The following is a 10,173-nucleotide window of genomic DNA, read 5'->3' on the forward strand; positions in this document are numbered from 1 at the left end:
GGAAACAAACCCAAGTCCCCAGAACAGATAGGAAACAGCTCACCTGCCGAGGCACCTCTTGTTATGTAAAAGTGTAAAATAAACACAAATATTTTATAGACATTCCCAGGACTTGAACCCAGGTCGCTCGAACTCAGATGAGGTTGATGATTTTTCAACAGCAGACAGCGTCTTTCTCCATTGCGCCACCGAGACACACAGTCTGTGAATCTCAGAAGTTCTACTCGTAGTTCAAGTTAGAATGGACATAGACATAAGAACAGGAGGATTTCAGAAGCAACAAGATCCTGTGCTCTCAAATGCAGGATGTACGTGGTCTAGTGGAATGTAGTGTCTTGGTGGTGAAGCGGTCAGGGCTGTTGGTTAACGCTCTGTAGACTAAGGTTCAAGTCCCCGCTCACACAGCCACCAGAGGTACCTTAATGAATACATCGTATTTCTCTATCATGTGAATGGTAAAGTCAAGTATAACCTCCAAGCATGCTCTTGAAAGCGTCTTGGTGGTGCAGCGGTCAGGGCTGGTGGTTAACGGTTAGTTAACGCTCTGTAGACTAAGGTTCGAGTCCCCGCTCACACGGCCACCAAGAAGGGAGTACCCCCAAACGGTCCTCAATGTGGCAGAACCCCACATTGAGGGGTAAGGACTAAAGGGGTCCTGCTACATTGTCCCTTTCTAGGGGGCCTCCCCCCCTCTAGAAAGTTTAATCAAAGGGGAAACTTTCTAGAAAGTTTCATCAAAGGGAAAACCATTCTTTTGATGAAACTTTCTAGAAAGGGGGTCAGGGTCAGGGTCAGGGTCAGGGTCAGTAAAGGGGCATTCACACAGCCATCGCGCAGGGAGTACAGGCCATAATACATTCAAAAAAGTAGCAAGACCCTTTCAGCCCTATGACCGGGACCTCTCCACAGCGCTGGAGATTGCCAGAAGAATATTTGACATCACATTCCACATGACTATGTGGAATAAACACTGTCGTTTTTTTATCGGTCAACATGAAAAAAAACATAACACTGTCGTTTTTTTTCGGTCCTCATGAAAAAAAACATAAGGGGAAACACTGTCATTTTTTTTTCGGTCGTCTTGAAAAAAAACATAAGGGGTAACACTGTCGGTTTCTTTCGGACGTCATGAAAAAAAACATAAGGAGTAACACTGTTGATTTGTCAAATGAAACGTAAGGGGTAACACTGTCTGCCTTTTTCGGTCATCATGAAAAAACTACGGGGTGATAATGTATTATCAAAACACATTCGGGTTAAACTGACGTTTTTTATCGGTTTTCATAAAAAACACTCTATAGGTACATGTTCGAGTAACCTAACGCACGGCCAACTAGAAAATAGTATGACATAGTATGACATTGGTTACACTGTTGTTTTTCATCCAATAAACCATTGTCGTTTTTCTATGGTCATCATGAAAAAATACCTAAGGGGTAATACTGTTGTTTTTTATCAAATGAAACATAAGGGGTAACATTATCGATATTTATGAAAAAAACATAAGGGGTAAAACTGTCGTTTTTTTTGGTCGTCATGAAAAAACCATTATCGGTCATATGTAAAAAAAAACATAAGGGGTACCACTGTTGATTTATCAAATGATACATAAGGGGCAACATTGTCGTTTTTTATCAAATCAAACATAAGGGGTAACAATGTCGATATTAGTCAAATAAAACATCGTAATTTCAACGGTCGTCATAAATAAAAACATTAGGGGGAACACTCGTTTTTCTTTGGTCGCCATGAGAAAAAAACAGAAGGGGCAACACTGTCGTTTTTCTTTGGTCGCCATGAGAAAAAAACAGAAGTAGTTTTCCTTTGGTCGCCATGGAAAAAAACATAAGGGTTAACTTTGTCGTATTTTATTGGTCGTCATAAAAAAAAACTTCAGGGGTATCATAAGGGGTAACACTGTCGTTTTTTTATCGGTCTTCATGAAAAAAACCTAAGGGGTAACATTGTAGTTTTTTATCAAATGAAACTTAAGTGGTAACACTATCGATATTTATGGAATAAAACGTAAGGGGTTACACTGTCAGTTTTAATTGGTCGTCATGGACAAAACAAAAGAACGGTGGTTCTTCATTGTTCGTCATGGAAAGAACATAAGGGGTAACATAACACTGTAGTTTTTTTATCGGTGGTCATGAAACAAACATAAGGGGTATGTTGTTTTTCATCTGTTGTCATGAAAAAAAGCATAAGGGGGCTGGCGCAGAAAGAGATATGATACTGGCTTGGGGTAGGGGCGAATGATGGTCGCCCCTCTCCATGATCACAACACATGTTAAACCACTTGCATACGACCTGATTCTGGGTCAGGGTGTCGTAAGTAGCAGAGCAGCTTTATTATGGTTTTTTCCTTGACGACCGATAAAAAACGACAAAGGTTATGGCGCGTTCACAACGCTGGAAATTACGTCGGAAAGTTCATGAACGACACCTCATGACGCTGTTATGATTGTACTTCCGTTCGGCAACGGGGGCCAAATTTTTATAACAGAATTTGAATTGCCCAGTTGGTGACGTTGGTGGTTTACTAGTGACGCACATGAACATGGCGGAACTTGAACGTTTTAGTCAATATAAAAGATAGCCTACAACCATCATATCACACACTCTACTATTGATTTATGTTGTAACCGTCTGTTGGCATCGACTTTGCTCATTATTAAACGTTGTGTACTGGTAAACCAGCTCTAGATAAGGGCAAGTTTTGCCTCTCATTAAGTGGCAATACTGTATGTGCTTCTCATAAATAAAAGCAAACGGATAGTAGGTGGTAGGCCTCAGCAGCACAGAATGAATACACAAGAACAGTTAGTAGACTATAATTAACAACATTTCCTCTGACCCCAACCACGTCCTGAATACAGAGTACGATCTACAATCTAGGGTTCCAACGTTCAAACAGGTTTTATTTAGGCTCTCATTTGTTCACCAGTCAATCCTAGAACTGAACCAGGCACTTAATCCCTGACCGAATGCAATCTTATGGGCCTTAAATGTTGTCGTCTGCTGCAGTAATGTTGATGATGAATGTATGTATTTTTATTTTAATTGGGGGTCCTGTCTTGATGTCCTGTTTTTGAGGCCCTGTCCTGATGTATTGTCTTCGATATTTGTAAATAGAGCGGTTTGGATGCAAGACAAATTTCAGACTTGCTCTGACGATAAAGTATTATCGTATCATATCGTATTATCGTATCATCGTATTATCCGAACTGCATAATCAGCCAACGACATCAAATGTTATAATTTATTGAAAATAAATCATAATTCGTCCACCTCGCAATATAGTTCCTCAAGACAGCGAAATGGTCGCCAAAGACAGAGGCAAAGACTGGTGGTGCATTGATACTAAAAACGCAAGACAGGTGTTTGATACAGGCTATTTTACAACAACTTCGAGCCAATCTGAATCAAGGACTGAAACTATCTATTGAATAAATTGTAATAATCACTGTTGGTCTTCAACATTCAATACACGCTAGACGACAACCGATGTCAGCCTTTTGTCTCAGCCAATTCACTTGCTGTGCGTGTCACAGGGAACCTACGTTATCGTTTTTAAAACCAAAGGACAGGGAAAAAAATAACTATGTTTCTATTTTAGAGGACTTTATACTTTTAAAGCACAGATCCATTTTTAATTAAAAGCAAGCAACGAATAAATGCCATATCCTCTGTGTATTTGTTGTTGGCGAGGGGATCATTTGAGCCTACACACAAAACAAAGAAAACAATTTAGGTAATCAGAAATTAATTAGCTCGACAAAACAGAAAAGCACTCCAAGCGTATCAGTTGGTGCATGCAAAAGGGCCGCTGGAAATTTGCATCGAAATGAAACCTCATAGTAAACAGCAATGTTTTTCAGTTGATATCCTATTACATCCTACCAGAGAACTCTCCCTACATCTACTCTATTTCAAGCAGATTCAAGCAGATTTCAGCAGATGAGAGCTGGCCCCTCTCACTCGAGGGGCTGCAGAAGAGTGCAGGAGACGCGCGGGAGGGGAACGCGGTGATTCAGTAAACGTACGTCGGCGCCGTCACGGAGATGTATTTACACGGATGGCTTCGGAACGGACTCAACCGACGTTCCGACGCAGCCGAGCGAAACACGGCGATGACAGGCAATTTAGTCTCTGTACACAACGTGCTCTGTATGGCGGCTTCATTATAAACCGGGAGAAGGAGATCCACTTTAGAACGAGAAGTAAACCGTGGGGCCACCGCGGGGGCTGCCACAGCGGCTCCCCTGCACACGCCCCTTCGGTTCAGCCTCCTTAAGCGGACGACGGGTGTGCAGCATAAACGCTTCGTCAGCATGTCACTGTATCAGCCCATCAGAGGGTGATGCATGCATCATGCGATAGCAATCAAGACTGAGGGAGTCGTCCAATGCAAATCAATGTACACGTGGTGTACACACACACACACACACACACACACACACACACACACACACACACACACACACACACACACACACACACACACACACACACACACACACACACACACACACACACACACACACACACACACACACGTGGGTTCTCCTCACCGTTTATGAAGATGTGTCTGTGATGTGTGCGTGTCTGTGAAGGAATATTTGTGGGGTACCCCTATAGAGGGTCTCAGGGACTCCCAAAGCAGTCCGGTAGCCTACTACAGGACCCCTGTGGAGCCCTTGATGTATTCCAACGTGTAAGAAGAAAGTTACCACCATATAAATTGGGCTGTCACCGTGGGCTGTCGATATCATTATGATCCAAAAAAAGATTGAGAAAACGTGTCTTTTTTTTTTCTACTAAAAGCAGTTTTATGTGAAAGTCTATTTGTTTTGTGGGATGCTGTGTTTATTTTTTCCTCCCCTTGCATCACTTTGAAGCCACTCCAAATCATCCTGTTGTTCAAACATTATTTTAAACCGATTTTTCCGGCACAATGGGTTCTCTGGGGCCAGAGTACAACGGGCCCCCTCTCCTCTCCCCCATTGGCTCCTGAAAGCGCACGGCGGGTGTGTGTGCGTCCGTGTGCTTTTCAAGCTCACCGGGGTCATCCCTTATAGCGTGCATTAGCCCCTGCATTCGAGAGAGCGGCGAGGAAAGTGTGGAAAAACTAACAAGCCGGTGGCTGCACTCACACAAACCCTCTCCCAAAAACAGTCAGTGCCCTGCCTGTTTTTGGGAGAGAGTTTGTGTGCGTATTCGTGAGAGTGAACGCTCAGACGGTGCTGTGAGTAGGCTGTAAACGTATCGCTGTGGAAATACTGTTGGGGGCAGTTCTGGTCCTCGAAAACCTCTAAAAACATAATTGAGTGCATGAGATATTCCTCGTGTATCTGTTAATGTACCTGAAGTACATTGCCTTTCGCTTTCAGGACTATCTTGATGCCTTATGGTTCTCAGATCAAAAAGCTGTATCAATTGCAAACACAAATGTAATAGAGATACATGCATTGATATTATTGTCATGTTTTCCATAATTGTCAGCCTCCCATTCAAATATGGTTTGCAGAACAAAAATCGGTAACCATTACAAACGCCAATGTAATACAAATACATGCATGCATATTCTTGTCATGTGTTCCAGTAGTATTCTTCAGCCCCCCATGCAAATATGAATAATTATATTTATTTGAACGTGGAGACAGATTTGCTCCACTGAAGAAATCTAAGTGGTCCAATCTCCGAACATCGCGGCACGCTTTGGGGGCAAAAAGCTAAATGTTTCAGCAGGTCGAATGCTATCCGGTACGGAGCCATACAGTCGAGGGTACGCCCTTATACATGTTTTATGGCGTTTTCAGAGGATAGCGCCCCACTAAAGGGTCAGATCCTCACAGCCGCCAACAAACAACAGGAACGGTTTGAGATTCCATCGAACCGTCGGGAATCTAAAGGACTTAAAGTCTGCTTTGTTTCAGGAAGATAAGGAAAGGTTCCCGATAACGCTTTGGATGTGGCTACCGAGGGGGAGGGGGGGCGGTTGTTTACATAAGCTGGCCCGATGTACGACGGTAGCGTTGTAAGCCGTGAGTCATGTGGCAAAAACTGACACTAGACCGCCTCATTAAGTCAATCGTATTTCACGCTTACAAGACGGCCCCGTCGCACTGGAATATGGAATAAATATCGCTTGACCCCTCCGTCCTGAGCGCGCATGCATAATATCCAAGTATTAGCTGCCTGTTTGAATGCGAATGCACTTGAAGCCTGCTGTGGGGGGGGAAGTAAAAGAACTGAGCTTGTCAACGCGTTGAAGGCAAGGGAACGTTTTAGGCAGTGTTGTGCTAAGGTGTATTAAAAATACATGACGTCGATTATGTACAGCAGCGGCCCGTTCATTATATTATATAATTGTGATTACTTGTTCGAAAGTCACAACAGCATTGTGCTCCAAAAATATGTCAGGATTTTTATGGCCGGTGACAGGAGAAGTAGTTCCTTAACAGATTTTCTTTTGTTTGCGGAAGAATGTGGGAGGAGAGGAAAGACGCACTGTTTTTAATGTGGGAAGTATCAGCCACGTGTCTCATGCTACACTCAAAGACATGTCTTTCAAAGGGACACACAACAACAAACGCTACGCATTAGCAGTCAGCTGTCATCTCATCAAAGTAAAGGCCGACCAAAGTACCGCCACAAAGAAATGATTAGGATTTATGTCATGATTATTGTTATGAGCAGCATAACGTACGCTTTCTCCCACACCGCTTTGAATATGAGCCACCTTCCTTTGGGATATCAGGGCTCCAAAAATAAGGACAATAAATCAATCAAGTTTAGGGAGCAGTCCATTTGTGCATGTTCTGGTTCCTGTCCCCCCTAGAATCCTCTCATTGGTCCATTCCACATTTCGACGCCACACCGTGACTACACTCCAACGAGGGAGACACAGATATACGTGTTCTTCTGAATAATTCAGAAGCATGAATAACATGTACAGTATGTACACTTAGGTCACTAAGTCCTCCTCTGACCTTCGGTAGCCCGTGGAATTCGGAATGGAGATCGGAACAGAGATCGGCTTGTGGCGATATCGCTCGACTATTTTGGCCTAACTGACTTGACAAATAGTGGCATGCCGTCAGATAAACAACAGGATATTTTTCCAAGTGCAGCGGACGTCCTTCAGCGTATGAGGTCTTGCGTGTAGGAGAGGTTTAAATTAAAAATTTGATTCCGATGTGACAGACTCGACAAATGAGGGGGGCCGGAAAAATGCGACATGAATTCCCCTTGTCATACTTGAGCCCCAAATTGACGGGCTCTAGCCACACACCCAAATTCAACACTGGCAAAACGTGTTCACCAGCAAATCGAGTCGTGCCGAAATAATCATTGCCACAGCCTTGAACTAATCCAAATAAAAAGCCATCTTGGGCCTGAAATTGAAAATAATTCAATCAGGGCCTTAGTGTTCTCCAAACAAGCAGACTCCCTCCAAAAACAGCATGTGGGGTTCTGTTAACAGAGGTATGTCTGGAGAATCTTTTCAATAGAATCTTTCTTAAGTTAACCTGTGCACACCATAAGCGTTGTGATGATTGTTTACCCATATGCACCACACCCCTTATTGATCACTGGTCAGTCAGGGAAAAGCCGCTGGTCGTTACGACCAGATTCATTACCCGACAGTCTGCAGTCTACTCGCACAGTCCAGGCATCAATTATTCATGCTTTCCATAAACCCCTAATGTGTCTGGCTGTGTATTCACATATACACACAAACACTCACACACGCATGCACATACACACACACACACACACCAGCACACACACACTCCCCCTTTATCCACACACAAACACAGACACACACTCACACAGACAGACATGTTTGAGTAGCAATCAAATACATTTTAGATGAACCCCTAGACTGAAGCAAATAGCTGTTAAATGAAAGGAAAATACAGATAGCGAAAGTAGTGATAGCGATCCAGCTGGCACGGATTGACTCTAATGTGAATTGCAGTTCGCTGCCAGAAGCTAGGGACACTCTGCATAGGCACTTGGTCGGCTGATGAAAACGGTGTCGAAAGATAACCAAACCCAACTTGATAATATGTTTGCATCAGACAACTCCCTCTCTTGGGTCAAAACATGCTGCTGCATGCTCAGCCAATCAGAGGCGACGCTTTCAACAACAGTGTTATCGTGTTAATGTCTTTAACGCATGCGGTAAACAACTTTAAAGGTGGGATCATAAGGTTAGGATCCCCCTCAATGTGTAATAAAAATAACAATGGTATAGTATCGTAATGGCCTTTAAAATGATTAATTACTTGAAAACATGGCTTGTAGTTCCACTTCCCCTCATTCATCTTACTGAGTTGTGTACATTACTGCCACCTAACCATGGATGAATTGTCTTGCACCGAATTAACTTGTACATTCAGCAGGCGCATTTATCCAAGGCAACTTAAAACCACTCATACTCACATTCACACACCAAAGTCGGAGTCAACCCCGCGAGGAGACAGCTAACTCGTCAGAAGCAGTCAGGGTGAGGCGTCTCGCTCAGGGACACCTCGACACCGGGCTAGGAGGAGCCGGAGATTGAACTGGCGACCTTCCGGTTACAAGTCAACCCACTCCACCTCCTGAGCTAAGCCGACCCATCTCAACCCAAATGAAGGACTGCAATGCACGCCGGGTGGTACACTCCTCTGGAGCGACCGTGGTGACCGACTTGTCATCAGACAAACGGAACGACGCTTGATTGCGGAGGGGATTCTCCAAAGTCATTGAGGGCGTGTTGAGAGACTAATGAGACGCAGCCAAGGTAAACACACTGACAGCAGGCCGTCGTGTCCGCTGTGGAAAGGTGTTTTGCGTCCAACTGTCACATTTTGAGACATAAAAAATATAAGCAACCGGCAGTCTCGTAATAAGGTGTTTCTCATCTCCGTCGTCTGATCTGCAGTGTCGTCGGTGGAGAGGCCCTGACAGATGATTGAACATTAATAGTTTGGGGGCAAGGGAGAGAGAGGGGAAGAGAGAGAGAGGGGAAGAGAGAGAGGGGAAGAGAGAGAGAGAGAGAGAGAGAGAGAGAGAGAGAGAGAGAGAGAGAGAGAGAGAGAAATCGTATCGCACACCGCAGACGTGCAGGGGGCAGCTGAGAACCTCCGACAATATCCGACACTCAGTCAGCTGCTTCTCTCACTTCCTGCCCAACAAGAGACCACTGCTCCATAAGCTGTCAACCGTAGCATCACGTAATAAGCATCAAATACAAACAAGGACTGAAGCTATCATGGGGTAGGTATCCTCGTCTCTCTCTCTCTCTCTCTCTCTCTCTGCATTACAGACGAGTCATCCGAGGTGCCCGGGTTGTGCAAAATGAGAACGACCCCTTTCTCCCAGACGTGACTTCGTAGGACAAACAGGGTTGTCGCTCATAACACTAATTACGGGTTCTGTCCCTCCATTATTCACCCCGGCGAGGGCGCAACCACCAGACTAATCTAGGGCGCCTCACCTGTGTTTGGCCCGCCATGACAGCCCTGGGAAAGGATTTACAGGTGTGTGTGTGTGTGTGTGTCTGTACGTGTGTGTACATGTGTGTGTGTGTGTGTGTGTGTGTGTGTGTGTGTGTGTGTGTGTGTGTGTGTGTGTGTGTGTGTGTGTGTGTGTGTGTGTCTGGACGTGTGTTTTAGTGTGTGTACATGTGTGTGTGTGTGTTTGCGCATCTGTGTGTGTGTGTGTGTGTGTGTGTTTGCGCATCTGTGTGTGTGTGTGTGTGTGTGTTTGTGTGTGTGGGTGTGTGTGTTTTAGTGTGTGTGTTTTAGTCTGTGTGTGCGCGTGTGTGCGTCTATGCGTGCGCGCGTCTGTGCGTGCGTGCATGCGTGTGTGTGTGTGTGTAGGTGAACACACAGCCAGCCACATTAGGGGTTTATAGAAAGGTGTCTGCGTCAATGTGTGCGAACCTCTCAGACAATCCTTTAGTCTGCTACTGCCGCGCCCTGGTGCGTTATAAGAGGAGCCGACCCCATAATCAGTGCTCAGGGCGACCCCTGTGTCTGAGCTACGGCGGCGCCTCAGAGAGAAGTGAGAAGGCTACTTCCCGTTTCTGCTCCCATTGGCTCGTCCGTCCTACCGGCGTTAACAAGGGGTGAGGTGCGGTGGGAGGGCGAGGCTCAGGAATGGGCTGCGGAC

This window comes from Gadus chalcogrammus, chromosome 17 (genome assembly GCF_026213295.1).
Source record: "Gadus chalcogrammus isolate NIFS_2021 chromosome 17, NIFS_Gcha_1.0, whole genome shotgun sequence".
NCBI lineage: Eukaryota > Metazoa > Chordata > Actinopteri > Gadiformes > Gadidae > Gadus > Gadus chalcogrammus.